Here is a 17,519-nt window from a genome sequence, read left to right as displayed (position 1 = left end):
AAAAATAATCAGCAACAGAAATTCCCCTAATTACTATCCTTTTTTTTTCTTTCTTTCTTATTTGCTTATAACTTAAAACTAGCATGTTTAACAGAAACTCTATCCAATAAAACATACCAGTAAACATGATTTTCTACAAAGTGGAAAGAGATTAATATAAGTTGCAAAACTTGTTTCTCAATCCACTATAAATAAATATGTTTAAACTTAAAGATAATTTTAGTCCGTACAGTTTGAATTCAACACAAGTTATTCTAAATGCATTGTTTACTTTGATTGCTGAACATAACTTTCACGTTATTTAAGAGCCAATATTGATCCTTCGTGAACCACCTCCTTTGTGTATGTCATTTCAATAATAACTTTATTAATCATGTTTGAGTTGGACCCCTTTGGTATGCCTTACCACATAATTCATTTGAAAGAAAACAAAATACTATTATTAACGACCTTGTGCATTGTCTGTTTAACCTTTTCTATTGCTATCGATTCCTTCGTGTTATATTCAGTAATCAATTAAACAGTTAAAACATAATCAATGTTCTTGTCGATTCTGACACCTACAGTGTATTTCTACCCAGTATGTTTCCTTTGTCTTAACGATTTTATCTCGATCATAAAGACATTCGTACTTTCCTTCGGGAGAAAAAGAAGGATTTGATAAAAGTAGTCCTAGATAATATATTAGTCATGGTACTTAGGTGATGAATTTAATCTAACTAATATTTAAAACATTTTCTTTCTTGTAGCATTATATTTGAATAATTAAAGGTATTAAAGTCTACCCATCACTTGAATGATTGACTTATTTAATCTCTCGCTCACAATAAAAGTTGACTGGTTACTAAAAGCAAAGTAGCTATTTAAATTTCTTAGCAATGCATACAATCTATCGATTTTAAAATCAACGAATTGATCCCAATGCTAAAGTAAGCATCATCTCGCATTAGCTGTTTAATTCGAGTCAAAGATGTTCATTATTGTGTCTGTGGCGGGAAAGTTGCAGACGACATGTTCTTCCGTAACACCTCTGATCAGCTGAAGATTTTCACCAGAAGTAAAATGCCGATAGCTGTGTTGGAATTTGGTTGTTTCTAATAATTGCCTTTTTCTGATCGATTCTCGACATTATGAGATCATATATTCAATGGTTTTTGTATTTGAACTACGAAAGTATGGCTGCAAGATTCTGGTTGGAGCAACGTCATTTTAATTGATTTAACTTTCACGTAATCTTACTCTATCTGGACTTGAAAAAGAAAAAATGCCGACAATTTTTAGAAGACGAGAGAGGGACAAGATGTCTGAGGATGTTGTCCCGTCCTCTGTGGTGAAACATTTATCTGCGATAGCAGTCCCAGGGATGTATTTATACTACAAGTATAATGAGTTCAAACGACAACGTATAGAGGACATGAAAAGAAAAGTTACAGAACGTGAATTGGACCACTTAAATCAAAAAATAGTAAGTGATCTTCATTATATTTTCAATTATATAAAAACTACCTTTTTAAATGTGTTCCGATTTGCTCTCTGTTGTACTTTTGCAAACTTTTAAAGGGCTACCGAATGTACTGTATTGATATATTTTTCTATATAAACTACTTTGAAAAACTTTGAAAGTTGTTGACATGTTGGGGTAGACTGATTATTGAATTCATTCCCGTACGGGGCTGGAACCTATATATTTCTCAAACTTATTTGACAACGCCGCCCAAGCATTATGTATATATACTTATATGTCTTTGAAACCAATAATCTCTATCTACTAGTATGCCATGTTTGTTTGTATTTTGTTTGTATTTTGTTTTTTATTTTTTTTTTTAATTTAATTTTTAATTTATCCAGAGCTATTTCAATTCAAAGTCACAGGAGGAAATAAAAGAATGCTATCTGTAACCATCCACATAACCTAGCGATATTGATACTTGACGTTGTACGATAATAAGGTTGCAGTGGTCTAATTTTTTTTTATTTTATTGTTTTCCCTTTTCAGCATGCCTAAGTCTATTTTTTGCATAAACTTCTGTGCCTGTCATCGAGCATTCTGCCGAATTTTGGGTTTTATTGATAACAGTAGATTCACATTGAGACTTGCTCAGAAATCTGACCTCTAATATTGCTGATTTGTTTAACTTTGTATTAGATGTGACTTTTATTTTATTTATTTATTTATTTATTTTTTATTGATTTTATTGATTTTATTGATTTTTTTATTTTATTTTTTTTTTGTTGGGGGGGGGGGGGGACAAATCAATAATCAAGTTTAAGTTTCCATTTATTTGGAGTATTGCATACATTGTTATATCGAGGAAGAAAGAAAATTAAATGACATATATATTATAAAATGGTCAACAAAATTGCATCTGCAAAAACCTCGTAAATATATAGTTAAGAACTACATGGTTAATTTTTTTCTGATTTTTCAGAATTCCTGATTTCTTTATAACCAGATTTCCTAGTTTCTTTCTGTGATCTGATAGGTAAATTATTACGCTAGCACTTTTTTTGTGAAAGTTTTCTTGATGTCAGTATTGATATTCAATGTTTAATTCCAAGTTGGAAGAAGCACAACTCTCTGTAATTGAAACCCACAAAAATAAACACAATGAAGAATATTATAGTTGCCTTACCCATATGTAGACATTAAGGGTTAGAAAATAAGAAATCTGATATGTTATTTAATTACAGTTCTTATTGACATATATGTAGACTTAACTTCATGACATATAACGAACTTTAACAACAAGTTGCCGGAAAGGTTTACAAAAAACATAATGATTTTAACAATTAAAACTTGTTTCTTCCAAAGCAGGCAAATGTATGAAAATATATCACATGTTTTCTAGCAGATCTGTCACTCATAATCCTGTGATCCATTCTGATCCATTTAGGATTTATTTGAGTGATGGTGATTACTACTGCTAAGAAGAAAGCGATGGAACTAAATGTATTTAGTTGGAACGTTGAATATCATTATTTGGTAAATTCTAAAGACCTCATGACTGATTTAGATTATCAAATACTTTATAGTATATGTGGATCAAATTATATCAAAAACGGTTATACGCTGTTTTTCTTTGCTTCAGTCCCTATCATGTATGTGTAATCGAATTTGACGCATAAAATTATTTCACCAGTAAGAAAACTATTCACATATTACTTGCTACTATATTTTTTGCTACCAAGTTGTCTAACATATGATGTTTCTTGTTGTACCTCGTTATTATCAAAATGTTTGTATTGAATCGATATTTTGTCGGGCAATTTATGACATCATTTGTCAGATTTCTTTGCCCGATGTAAATATACATTTTTTTAGTGGAATTATAAATCTTCTATGCAGAGATGTAGTTTAATTGACATCTGTCAAATAATCCCGCTGGTACCTAGTGCTAGGTACCAATTTGAACTTGCATTGAGATCTTGCTTAACTCTGATTTGAGATAAATGACAACTAAAAGTAATGTTGTTTTTTTTTTTAAATTGTTGGACAAGTGTGAACCACACGTATCCAACTAAACACTTCAAGTTAAGCAAAATGTGAGGTTAAAGGTTAATTGATACACCATATTCTCGTTCATTTTTGATTTTGGTTTTTTTTTGTTTTTGTTTTTGTTTTTTTTTTTATTTATTGTTTGAATGTAGCTCCGTTTATTTACTGTATATCTAATTTTTCAACGTAAACCCATAATTTGATGGGAGTGTTTTTTGCGTTATTTTTCGCCTATATGCTGGTAATCGAACATGTGTTGATATTTTGTTGCTATTGCATTTTATATCAATCTTAACGTTAGCCCTCCAGCATTATATTTGTAAACAAAATTTAGGCGAATACTATTTACAAATTTTAAACTCATTTAAAGTTTTCATCTTCTGATGCAGTTGGGAATGGGAAAATGATAGTCAACTATATTTATGAAAATGAAATTTTATACAAAACTGTCCACATTAACATGTTATTTACAAATGTCAGTTGTGAATAGTGATATATATATATCAATATTAACTATAATGTATTATTAATTCTTAGCGTAAATAGAAATATGACTAGATTCAATAAATATTAAATCAAATTGTATTGCATTGTAAAATTTCCTGAATATTGATTTATTAGTTTAGGATTAAGATTAGACAAGATTTTCCGAAGCAGACACAAAATACAAAATGCTACAGGTTTTATACGATAATAACCATAGAGAATTTCCCACGAAATACAAAGTCAAGCGTTATACTATGTCAATTTCAATATTGTTTAATCTGGTTTATCAAAAAATATCTTTCAACAATTAAACACAGCATATGGTGCGTTAATATACATTATGTTCGCCAGACTAAGTTAGAAAAAAAACGATAGCAGATAAATGCATGAGAGCAAGATGGTTAAATTCAAAGTTTGCCTGATTGTCCTAGTTACAGTGGAATCTTACTGGATATACACTTGCACAATTATACATCTTAACATTACCATTATTCACAATTCTGTATCTTAACATTACCGTTATGCACAATTATACATCTTAACATTACGATTATTCGCAATTATATATCTTAACATTACTATTATTCACAATTATATATCTTAACATTACCGTTATTCACAATTATATATCTTGACATTACCGTTATGCACAATTATATATCTTAACATTTAATTTACCTTTATGTTCAGTTATGTAACAATGCAACAAACTGTCCTCGTCATTCTCTGTCGTCGAAGGTGAGCATATTAAAAAAAAGGGGTCTGCCAAGCAAAGAACTTGGGATAAAAACCAGCAAGGGTAAACAAATTATCTCAAATTAAAATGTCTTTATGAGGCTTTCAGCAGGATATTAAAAATTGATCCAGCATTCATGATATTGGAATAATCATGTTCCTTTTGTGTCTCTAAATTTTCGATACTCAAGAAAAGTGTTGTAGTCATTCTTGAAAGTAATTGCTAACAGATTAACCCTTTTTTTAAAGACGATAGTTTAATAGTCAATGAATTGAAAAGGCTAACATTATGTCAAATGATGTAACGTGACGGTACCCAAATTGCACCTTTTTTGACAGTTTTTTCACCTACGTTTTTTTATGATCCAGACAAAAGTTTCCATTCTGTGTTTATTTTTTAGATGTACCCTTGTTTACTATATCGTTAATTTTGAATACATATTGAATCATAGAAAAATGGGTTTGATCCAAACAATCAAGCATTCCATAATAAGGAGTACCCAAATTGCATCTATGCTAAAAATTCACATCCTCAACAATTGAACAACATATGTTTTGTCCCTTTGGTATCTTTCGTCCCTCTTTTGTTCCCTTCATGTATTTAAAACAATTTGACATTAGTCCACTATCTTAGCTTACTATCCATTTTATAAGAAATGGATGCTTGTAACATATTTAGTTTGCTAATTTTTGAGAAAGTCGCATCTCGACGTTTCCGTAGATTTTACTTTTTCCAGTGAACGCTTGATATTTACTGTGAATTTTTGTGTATATTAAAGTCATTAAGATATAATTCAGCTGTGTTGAAAGACGTATTTAATTTCAAATGATAAAGATACAAGTGTGTAGTCTCAAAGAAAACTTGTTAGATTTCCACAGCTATTTTAAATTTGTTGAATAGGTGCAATTTATGGTACTCGGTGCAATTTGAGAACTGTGACGTTAGACATGGTATTTTTATAGCAGCATATAGTGCAATAAACTTGATCTTAGAATTAAAACAAAAACAAAAAACCATTATGAAATCAATTGATATAAAATGGAAACGTTTGATATTACGGAGAAGTAAGGCTTAAGAGAAAGATAATCGGGTACAGTGCCCACTTCATTGGAGAATTACAGCGATTTAGATTGACATTAAATGCATCGTTCTTTGACATTATCAAGATTTAGCAGCGTATATGTACCGGTATTATCATTTTATATTGACATATAACGTCTTGAATTGATTGCACAGTACAAATATTCTTGGTAAAAATAAAGTTATACGGTATATTGTTCGGAGTCATTACGTCAACCATTTTAGTATTTGTTATCCTTTGATTTCCGGAATTATTGTATCACTTATTCCCTCGGACATAATTACTTACTTCGTATTGATAAGGTAAAGTGGTTCTATCGAAACTAACAGATTATTACCAAATATAATGTGCCCATCGAGTCTGATTTTTTTTCTCTGCTTTATCATGTATAGAAATTTCTATGAACTATAACCTTTGTTTATATTGTACTTTTTCACTGTCATTGATCTATGATCAACTTCATGTTCGGAATCAGTCTTTTATTCACTCCCTGTGGAATAAGGCTTTCAATAAGTCAATGTCTGGTACGGATGAACAATGACTTTATGATTTGTTATCACGCCAAGAATTAAAACATATAATAATTTTATTTGTTCTACTATGGTGAATGTACTATGAACCGAAGTAAGAACTGTTTTATTCCCTTACATTTTCAATTACCAACATCCAGTATGATAATTAATACAGGAAAATTACTTATTACTTATGGTAGATAAGCTTAATGAATGTAGAAGTAAAAAATGCTGAATATTTAGACAGATTCAAATGTTCTGGAATACATGTAAATATGTTTTGTTCCCTGAAATTAACTTTTTTTTATGGATTTTCATCTCCGAAATTTGCTAATTTTTGAAAAAATGTTAAAATTATCTTTGAAATTAATATCCTTTTTAATCAGCATTGCAAATGGTTGTTTGTTTTTTTTTCCAGCTTTCTAAATTTTCTTAGATATTCAAGTATTGTCACGTATTGAATTAAACACAGATCACTATGTTTTTTGCTAAGTATGACACTCAAATATTTTTTTATCCGATCTGCGTTTGTTTCCTATTAATGAAACAATAGTTTCTCAAGCACCATGTTTTTCAAAGTTTTCCTTAATTTCGTTGCTAATGACAGAAGGTGGCAAAGTAACGATCTTTTTGTTTACGTCATATTGTATTATAACCCTATGTGAAATAAATCTTGAGCTTCCTTTGCTAAGTGGTGATTAAAGCAATAAAACATGTAATTAATCTGATTGACAGTTTCAGACTTTTAGTTTAATGAAGATGGTCATACAATGAATTTAGAGATCTTCATAATGTTAAAAAAAATCTATAACAATTCTTATTCAAACATTTTAATTATTGGAAAACATTATTTTAACAAGCTATTTTTCTGGCAAAACTTGATAAGTTTGGTCATTTTTCATGTATGCACAACAATATCACGGATACTGTAATATTTTGAATAACTTCAATGGAAGCAAAAAAATCAACAGTTGCTGTTATAATTTCTATATTTATCAATCCTAAATTAAAATTAAAGAACATTTTGAGTAATGCATGAATGTTGGTTTTTACTGGACATTTTTTTTTCGTTTACTCATTTTGTAATTAAGATAAATCAGGCTGTTTTTGGTTTGTTTGAATATTTCACATGTCATTTCAGGGGCTTTATAACTAACTAAGCGGCAAAGCTTTTTTACTCATGGTTGAAGGCCGTATGGTGACATACTGTTGCTTAAATCCGCTTTACTCTAGTGTGCTAGATAGTTGTCTCATTGGCAATCATCCAACATCTCCTGATTTTAATTAATATGAAGATATGCAATATGCAAACGTGAAGAAAGGAAACATGTTAATCCTAAGGACAGATCGATTTTTTTTAACATTACCACCTTTTTTGTCCCAATAACTTACTGTTATATAGAAATATAATGACTTGCCTAAACTTTAACAATCGTGCAATGCATAAATTCGCAGTGACGTCTTGTGAAAATGGCGCCACGCTCTATCGTAACAATGCTTTTGGGATCTAGTAGCAGTTATTGTGCAAGGTTAAAGTTCTATTTCTTTATATAACGCCGGTGTTTTACTCTTTTCTTCAAATGCGAATGTTATGAAAAATGACTTCCAGCAAAATATATGTGGGCCAAACGTAAGGCAAGACAATAATGTAATAGAAAATGTAATTCAGCTTACATCATGCAAAAAACAACCGTTTTGTGTAAATAAATGTTTGAATTGTTTACAATGTATTTTATCCTCAATCACTGTATCTATAGTTTTAACGTTAAAGTATATATATGTTGATGCATATTTTGATATATTAGAAAAAAAAAACATTTCTGATACATGTACATGGATTAAACATATCTATTGTTGCTTTTTTAATCCTTTGCATTTTCAGTGATTTTTTTAACTTGAAAAATAACAACTGTATGGATTAAACAAAATCAAAAATAACACGAAAGCTTGAGTTTTTACAAAAGCTGTTAATACTTCTGGGCGGGAATTTCTCGCTGCATTGAAGACCTTTTGGTGACCTTTTGCTGTTGTTTGTTCTATGGTCGGGTTGTTGTCTCTTTGACACATTCCCCATTTCCACTCTCAATTTTATTCTGGGGTTTCATTGTAGAATATTATTATATGTAGTTGAAGTTTTCAATATAAAGATATGAAGTTGTGGTATGATTGCCAACTCACCACAAGAGACCAAATGTTATAGAAATTACCAACTATAAGTCACTGTACGGCATACAACAATTAGAGCAAAGCCCATACCGCACAGTCATCTTAAAAAGGCCACGAACTGGCAAAAACGAAAAAAATAATGGACTAACTTATGAACAAACAAAAAAATATTGTTACAAAACAATATATTACAACCACTGAAGCTCCGGACTCATCACAGGCATGTATTAAATGTGGCGGTGTTAAAGTAGTTTGATGGTACAAAACCTCCCCTAGTTTATGACAGTGGTGTAACAGTTGATGTAACATAAAAACAAACAATTACAATCAGTGGAAATAAACTCTTCATAGATACCAGGACTAAATTTAGTATATACGCCAGATGCACGTTTCGTCTACAAAAGACTCATCAGTGACATTCGATTCCAAAAAAGTTGAAAAGGCCAAATAAAGTACGAAGTTGAAGAGCATTGAGGACCAAAATTCCTAAAAGTTTTGCCAAATACAGCTAAGGTAATCTATGCCTGAGGTAGAAAAGCCTTAGTATTTCAAAAAATTCAAAAATTTGTAAACAGAAAATTTATAAATATAACCATATCAATGACAATTCATGTCAGCACAAAAAGTGCTGACTACTGGGCTTGTGATACCCTCGGGGAAATAAATCTCCACCAGCAGTGGCATCGACCCAGTGGTTGTAAATAAACTCATCATAGATACCAGGACTAAATTTAGCATATACGCCAGACGCATGTTTCGTCTACAAAAAAGGGTTTAACTTAGCAGATAGATACAAATAGAAATATCTCTTACAAACACAAAAAAAATCATGTTCGGTTAAACGTTTCAATAGATTTCAGTCCGTAGTGTTTGGAATTGCGTTGTTATCTCTGGAAAATAAAAGTTAATAAAGGAATGGTTGTGGAGTAATTGATTTGTATCATTCATTTCTTGTTACATTATTATTCTGTTTTCCATGTAATGGGACAAATTATCTTTGGAATAGATATAAATGTTTCACAGAACATTGCAAATAGCATCTCATAAAATATCTCATAAAATATCGATGTTAAGGAATTTGTTTGTGTGTGCTGCTTAATTTGTTAGATGTTTTCCTAGTTATATGATGTTCCAGAAGCAACATTGTCATAATTGATACATATAATGACGTCATTCGTCAGTTTTAATGATGACGAAGAGAAGTACAGTCGTATCGATCTTGCAGCAGATACCGAACCATTATGGACCATTATGTAAATCAAATTAAACTTTTGAAATTTATTTATAAATTCAAAAACAACGAAGCATTTCATGTGAAATATTAATATTTATAAAATGATTATGTTAATCACATATTGCATATTGCTCATGAATTTATACACTATTCCACTTGTTTTCTGTAACATTTTATATACTTCATGACAAAATACGTTTTACTTAATGTTGGTCTGCTGGTTCGTATCATTTGCAATAAAATTAACGGTACCAATTTTTTTGCACCAGATGCGCATTTCGACAATACATGTCTCTTCAGTGATGCTCGTGGCCAAAATATTTGAAATCTAAAGCTTTTATAAAAGATGAAGAGCTATAATCCGAAAGGTCCAAAAAGTATAGCCAAATCCGTGAAAGGAATCAGAGCTTTGCATGAGGGAGATACATTCCTTAATTTATAATAATTTCTATCACATAGTATACAAATTAGAATGAACACAAATCATTATGTTTGATTTAAAAAAAAAAGTAGCGTTCATTTATTAAGACAATTCTAGAAATCTAAATGTCAATTGCAAGTTTTAGATTGATTAATTGATGGCTGCTAGCTTTAACTCAAGGAACAACTATTTGATGTATATTCATTGCGATGATTGCATCTTAGGTACACAACAATCCAAAAAGCTTACATGCAAACAATGTATAATAGGTGTCATTGGACATAAAGTCTAAATTCGGGTTAACGATCGATGTTAGCTAACTGTAGTCATATTTCTTTCGAAACTAGGCGTTTAGCACTATCTTTGACAGGACAAATAAGATTGTGATATTTCAGAATTGACTATATTCTTTGTTTATTGATGCCTAACTAAGTTTAATGATACGTTACGGAAGGGGAAGCGGAGTCAAATTAGTTATTGACAAAAACGATGTAGTTAAGACCAGATTTGGCACGAGTAGATATTGACAAAATCTTAAATCTGCTTGTATAAAATTGACCAAAACCTAACAAATATAAAATATGAAATTGTAATGATTTCTTGTATTCTTTTTTTTTTTATCTTCAACTATATAAACGGAGAATAAATGGATTTAGTGTCCTATTTGATCATTTCGTTTTCATTTTTCGTTAAAAATCATATTAAGTAAGTAAAATGATTTCAAAGTATAGTCATTCGTTTTGTTATGAACATTTGAAATAATAACCGTGACAGTATAAATTGCATAATCACTTTTGTAAGAATTTTATTCTAGAAGTGAACAGATTTTGTTGTATCTTAATGTGTAAACATATTTTGCTGTATCGGAATGTAAAAACAAATGTTGCTGTATCGCTATGTGTAAACAGAGTTTGCTGTATCAGAATGTGTAAACAGATTTTGTTGTATAAGAACGTGTAAACATATTTGCTGTATCAGAATGTGCAAACAGATTTTGTTGTATTGGAATGTGTCAACAGATTTTGCTGTATCAGAATGTGTAAACAGGTTTTACTGTATCAGAATGTGTAAACAGATTTTGCTGTATCAGAATGTGTAAACAGATTTTGTTGTATAAGAACGTGTAAACAGGTTTTACTGTATCAGAATGTGCAAACAGATTTTGTTGTATTGGAATGTGTCAACAGATTTTGCTGTATCAGAATGTGTAAACAGATTTTGCTGTATCAGAATGTGTAAACAGATTTTGTTGTATTGGAATGTGTCAACAGATTTTGCTGTATCAGAATGTGTAAACAGATTTTGCTGTATCAGAATGTGTAAACAGATTTTGCTGTATCAGAATGTGTAAACAGAATCAATACTTCCATTAAGATCCATTATCAGTTGAAAGAGAAATGCATGCGGAAGCAATATACTTAAGAATTTAATGATAAAAGACATGTAAATTTCTGCAGTATATTTAATGTATTTTTGCTTTAGTTTGAACATTATCTTGGGTTTTATAATAGATAGTCATGAAATTTGAAACTTCTGTAGAAGTTGGACATGCTGAAACACAAATTGCCATTAACATTTAAAATTCATTGCTTGAACTTCAAATAAAACTTTTTCAAGTTTTACCATTTCCTCATTTTAACTACCTGTGTGTTGAAACATTTTCGATTTTGCAAGCTTTTTCTTATATCTCATATTATTTACAAAAAGAAATCGGCATTGTATGGTATTTATTTTACAAACGTAAACTAGTGACTTTGGTATAATATATGTGTTACTAGTGTTATGAGACTTGTTAAATGTAATGAAGGTGTAACCATACTTTTGTTTTTCTATCTGATTGATTTCCCCCTATTATTCTTTGTTAAATTTGCACTTTTCAAAAAATTGTGCAGAATTTATCTTTGTTTCAAATAAAAAAAAAATACTTGGCATGAGTAAAGTTTTATCCTGTCTAGTAATATTGACAAAATTTCACATAACATTTCATTGCATATAAGAAATACCATCACTGGAAGTTAACCAATCAAATGTTCACCTCTTTTTTCACTGTGTACAAGCTTTAGTGACCATGAAACCACAAGTTTCCAAAATATTCTTAGAAACCCCAAATAAAAAAATAATGGTGCTTTGAAATAACCAAGATATATGTTTATGACCCAGAAAGGTTTTACTGCAATGAAATGTAGAATTAATTAACTACAACTGTCAAATTCAAGGGAATTATTTGTTCGACCTATTTTCGTATGCAACCGGATGTGACGTACTATAATTTGGTGGTAATCTCTTTCCAACTTAACTTCAATCAGGTTACTTTAGTAACATCCGCAAGACGACATCTCACTAAGGACTATTTATTACAATTGACATAATTAACACTAGTGATTGTGCCTTTCCCAGGACATGAATCTCGTCTGCTGTTGTCTGGTTAAAATCTTAATGTTTAATTTTTATTTTTGGGGTAATTTTTGTGATTGACAGATCCGTTATGATTTCTGTTACTTTTCTAGACTCGGGATGATCCATTAAAACTTGATGTACTCTGTAAACTAATTATATTTTTGAATACAGTATGTTTTCATCTAGATATTATTCGTATTTTTTTGTGTTGTTCGATTTCTTTCTTAGAGAATTTGATTACCATGCATTCGTACACTGCGTATACACTGTTAATAGTGGATACAAAAGTATTGTTTTGATGATTCAAAGAAAAACATTAACCAGTCAATTCAAATATGTCATGGGTAAAGTTGTTCTCTATAGTCAATAAGGTCAACTCATGTGCCACTACAAGATATGTGTTGCAATAGAAGTTTTTGCTTTGGCATCTTATATAAATATCTATAGGCTTAATCTGATATAACTGCACTGATTAAAAGTTGTTGGGGAAAAAAATAAAACAATTATCCATATTGTTTAACCTTGAATTCTAATTGAGAGACGTTAAATTAAAAAAAAATCTCTGAATGACAGTATAACTCCGAACAACTAAATGTGCCTAATTTTTTTTTAATGTATATTAAACAGTTTTCACTTTATTTCACTTTTTCTATTTTCATATTTCTGTATACATACACAAGCTACTGATACATATGATATAAATGCTTAAAGAAGCTGCTTGGCTTTTCGGACAGAGAAAAATGATTTATAGTATAAACCTTTCTAACCGGAAAAATATACCATTTGGGATTAAATTTCGACTATTCCATATATCGAATGAGTAAGAAAATCTAGAAGTAATTCTGCATTGTGACTTATTGATAATGTAAATTTTGTTTAAGAGAGAAAACCAATTATACTTTTACACTGGGAATTATCTCGAAGGAATATCTGTCTACGATAAACAAAATAGTAAAAGATAGGTTTTTGTATCCCCTTTCATTTTATTGATTGATACTAATACTACTTCACATTCTATATCATTTACATGTGCTAAGAGAAGAGATACTTTCTTGGTCACCAAAAAGCATGTCTGTATTTATAGATTATCGTTGATCATCTCAACGAGATCGATTTTCTCGCTTGAGCCGGTAGGGCGAAAGCGAGAAAAGCAATCGAGTTGAGATGACCAATGATAATCTGTTTATCGCTATTTTACCTATAACGACGTTGTCGTGTCAATTTCATAAGCAACGCCACGTGCCTCCGTAGTTTCTAGCGATAATTTTCCATCTCAGGCGAGTAGAATGATATGAAAAATTATCACAAAAAAAAATCAGAGGAAAAATGCACAAAATGACGATAATTTAGAATATTCTTTTACCTTTGTATTATTAGATAACATTCTTAGATGATGATGATGATGATGATGATGATGGGGATGTATGACATTTTAAAGTCCAGTGGCAAAATAAATACATATTCAAGTCTTGAATGTGATATATGTCATGAACCCTGCTAGTCTAAGATTCGTGATTTTTTGCATTAGTTGTTTTTTGACATTGAACTAGCTCTCAGTAACTGCGAGTACTTTCACATCTGTAATTATGGTGTCCTTTTGTTTTTGGGATGTATCAGTACCCATCCACGTCTACTTTGTGTTTTGTTAGATGTAATCATGTATATGTAGATGTACATATTGTCATGGTTTATATGATAATAAAGATATAGGTATACACAGGTTCTGTAGAATGTTGAATATCTAGCGAATCGACTGAAGTAAGATTTTAGCTATTATCCAAACAATTTAGTTTCATACCAATATTTTTCGAAAGAATTCAACCATATAATTTCATTTAAAAATCAATTCGTAACTTCAGACGATCTATTTCCATCAACCTTGATTAATTTATTTTTCCTGTCAATATCTTGAAATAATTATAAAAGTTATTTATTTAACAATGCGTGAATTAGTGAATTATTTGTTATTTATTCTATTAATGTTACAATATAATGAAAGCATTAGCACTTATATCAATAAACGAGCGTTTTCGGGTAGCTAGTATGGCGGGTTTATTGGCAGACGATAATTGAACATTTATCACTTTCATATGATCGATTAGTTATGTTATGTCATTCTATATGCATCAATCTTTAACACTATAGCTGTACGTTTCTGTTTTATTTACGATTTTTTTTAAAATTTATGAGTCTCCACTGTTTTGAATAGACAGTCCCTCTTTCGGGCGAAGTTTTTTTTCCGAACTGTCATTATTGTGTAGCAGATAATTACGTAACACGTCCATTGTCTTTGTTGGTTTCCCACAAGAGGAAGCAAGTCATTCTAATGAGGCAATCACACCATAAATATAGTCAAAGAAATAATGAATTCAACAGATAACATGGAATTTGACATTTAACGGAATTCCCATGATTTCAAGACACGACATCGAGTCTAAGATATAGTAGTCAGAAAAAATGTAATCCCTACTTACATAATACAATGTTGTTAATCTTAAGTCTTCTGTAACCGAGTTTCTGTCTGTTTGTAGACGAGCATAATATTGACATGATGCATTGACATTTATTTAATATAATGAAAATGTATGGAAGTTGATCTTATGGGATTTCTGGGAGAGGGGGATATTATTTAAACTTTACATCCGAATAATTCCATCACGTAAAGAAAATAAAGTTGTTATTTTTTATCAATGTTTCGGTTGTTACAAGTATTCAATGGGTGAAAAAGATGAATTTTAATTTAAGTTTAAACTGTAATATCTAACGTCTTGATTTGTGACATTGTAGTATATTTTCCACTCATATCATACAAGGGAGTGGTGTTTTATCTTTAGTAAAATATGCCCCTGTTATATACGCAGTTATATGTGGCAGAGCTTTTTATTCTGAACTTATTTAAACTACGAGAAGCCTCAAAGAATTGCAATAAGGGTTCTGTAACACGATAATACCTGAAGTTTTTTGTTTTTGTTTTTGATACTACATTTTGTATATCCCATTGCCCTTTCAATGTCAATGGCACAGAATCCTTTTAGTGACTCATTGGAGCTCATTGATAAAAACATCTGATAACACTTACTTCTACCTTGAGAAAATTTAAAATTTATATAATCAAGAATTCTATAAATTTACTGCGGGATTTACCCATGAGAATTAACTTCAAATACATTTGATATGAATGAACAGATATAAGAATAAAACATTTTTCTATACTTGAAAATTTCAATTTAACACGGGAAACGATTGTCAGGTTGTTTGCATATTGATATTGTAAAATATCAGCTGCGAGTCACAATATGAATCTTTTTTGTTGAGTGAGCGCAGCGAACGAGATCAAGACACCTTTATATTGTGTCGAGCAGCTGATATTTTACAATATCAAAATGCAGATAACCTGATAATCGATTTATCGGGCTGTCTTTGCTATTTTAGAAGTGTTTTCTTAGTTTCACCAGCATGTGGAAGATGACCTGATAAGTTTGGGTCAACGTCGGGTCAAACATTATGACGTCGCTGATATGTCCGGGTCAAAGTTATTAAGGCCGTGTCAACGTATTTGACGACACAAAGCCTTGATATGCAATTTTAAACGATTGTTTGTTCCCCTTTTGATAATTATCCTACTTTATTCTTAGTGAGATTTCATTGTTCCCTATTTGATGTATATATTTTTCTTTTGTTGCGCTGGTCTGTGATGTCGCCAAGTAAAGCCGTCGATGACCGAAATCTTTTTAATACAGTTAGTTCTCATATGCATGCCATACTGTAACTTGTCCTTGTATTGTCCAATTTAGGACACAAATATTCTGTTAGTGTACTCTAGAAATACATACAATGTTATAAAAAAACGTCACGACAGCGAACTGCACCCTTTATTATCATAATCTCGGCACATGAATAAATATGTACTTATGCATAAAACATTACATTATGTAACTCTGTTATGGATCTTCACTGAATTATAAACCGTTCTTTGGGAATGTAAATAATTCTTAAATGACGCATTTTAATTGACTGCTTTCTGAACGTAATTGGTTTTCATAACTAAATATATTGCTATGCTGTTTTTCCTGTAAGAGAACAAAATGGTAGTGGTGATTGAATGGTGTCAGGAGATTTGATTGAATACAAAGATCAATTACAAAATGTTGCTGTAACTTAGTTGAAAGACAGAATTAATGTTTAGATTTTATTTAATTTTTCTATTTGTTCTTAACATTGATTCCAATTTATTTGCCGAGTTATTTTACATTTAGTAATTATCTGTGATTTAAGTGCCGTTTTTTGATGTGTCTAATTTAAAACGTTCCTTTATTTTAACAAGAAATTAGATTTAAAGCGTTCCTACAAAAGTCTTTTGATAAATCATTGATTGTGTAACATTGAAATGAAATATATTTCAAAATTATTCAATTTGAAAATAGTTGTAGTTAAACTTTATGCATTAAAATTCACAGATCAATATGTATTAGGTTGGTAATAAGTTTTATGAAGCAAACAGAATGGCAAGAAAATCGGCCAACGTACTTTTACTAATAATTCATTTGATTATGACACGATCTAAACCTCAGTTTGCTTTTCTTTTACTGAATAAGTTGTATGCTCGGCATATTCATCAGATGAACATATTTCTTACAATGCAACTGACGGAAAAACGAAACGAAAAAGACATTTTGCCAAACAATTCATACTAAATTAAAATTAGTTTAAGATAGCTGAGGATTATTTTAACTCCTAAAGTCGAAGCTAATCTTACAATGCAATGACTAAAAACGAAAAGACAAAAAAAAACAGTCTACAAAACACTCCATAGAAAGCTAAAGACTATAAGCAACAGAAAAGAAGAAAAAATAACGGAGAACATTTTTCAACCTTATTCACTGGGTGACTACCAAATGACAATACGAGTGTTAACATTACAGGCTCATAAATTACCCTGTATACTTAGTCAATTCAGTCAAAGACTCACGATGCAACAGGTGTGTTCTAG

The 17,519-nt window shown here is 30.5% G+C and overlaps 1 long non-coding RNA gene across 1 annotated transcript in view; it reads left to right on the top strand.

The window, feature by feature from the left end:
• Nucleotides 1-948: 948 nt before the first annotated feature.
• LOC143064842 (uncharacterized) overlaps nucleotides 949-17,519 on the top strand; it is a 53,783-nt gene continuing 37,212 nt past the window's right edge. Inside the window, exon 1 of the long non-coding RNA XR_012975330.1 lies at nucleotides 949-1,465. This is a non-coding gene — a long non-coding RNA (uncharacterized LOC143064842). The remainder of the gene's footprint in view (nucleotides 1,466-17,519) is intronic.

The sequence above is a fragment of the Mytilus galloprovincialis genome, chromosome 2 (assembly GCF_965363235.1).
Source record: "Mytilus galloprovincialis chromosome 2, xbMytGall1.hap1.1, whole genome shotgun sequence".
In the NCBI taxonomy this organism is placed as follows: domain Eukaryota; kingdom Metazoa; phylum Mollusca; class Bivalvia; order Mytilida; family Mytilidae; genus Mytilus; species Mytilus galloprovincialis.
The sequence above is the reverse complement of the archived record's forward strand: the minus strand, read 5'-3'. Positions and strand labels throughout refer to the sequence as shown.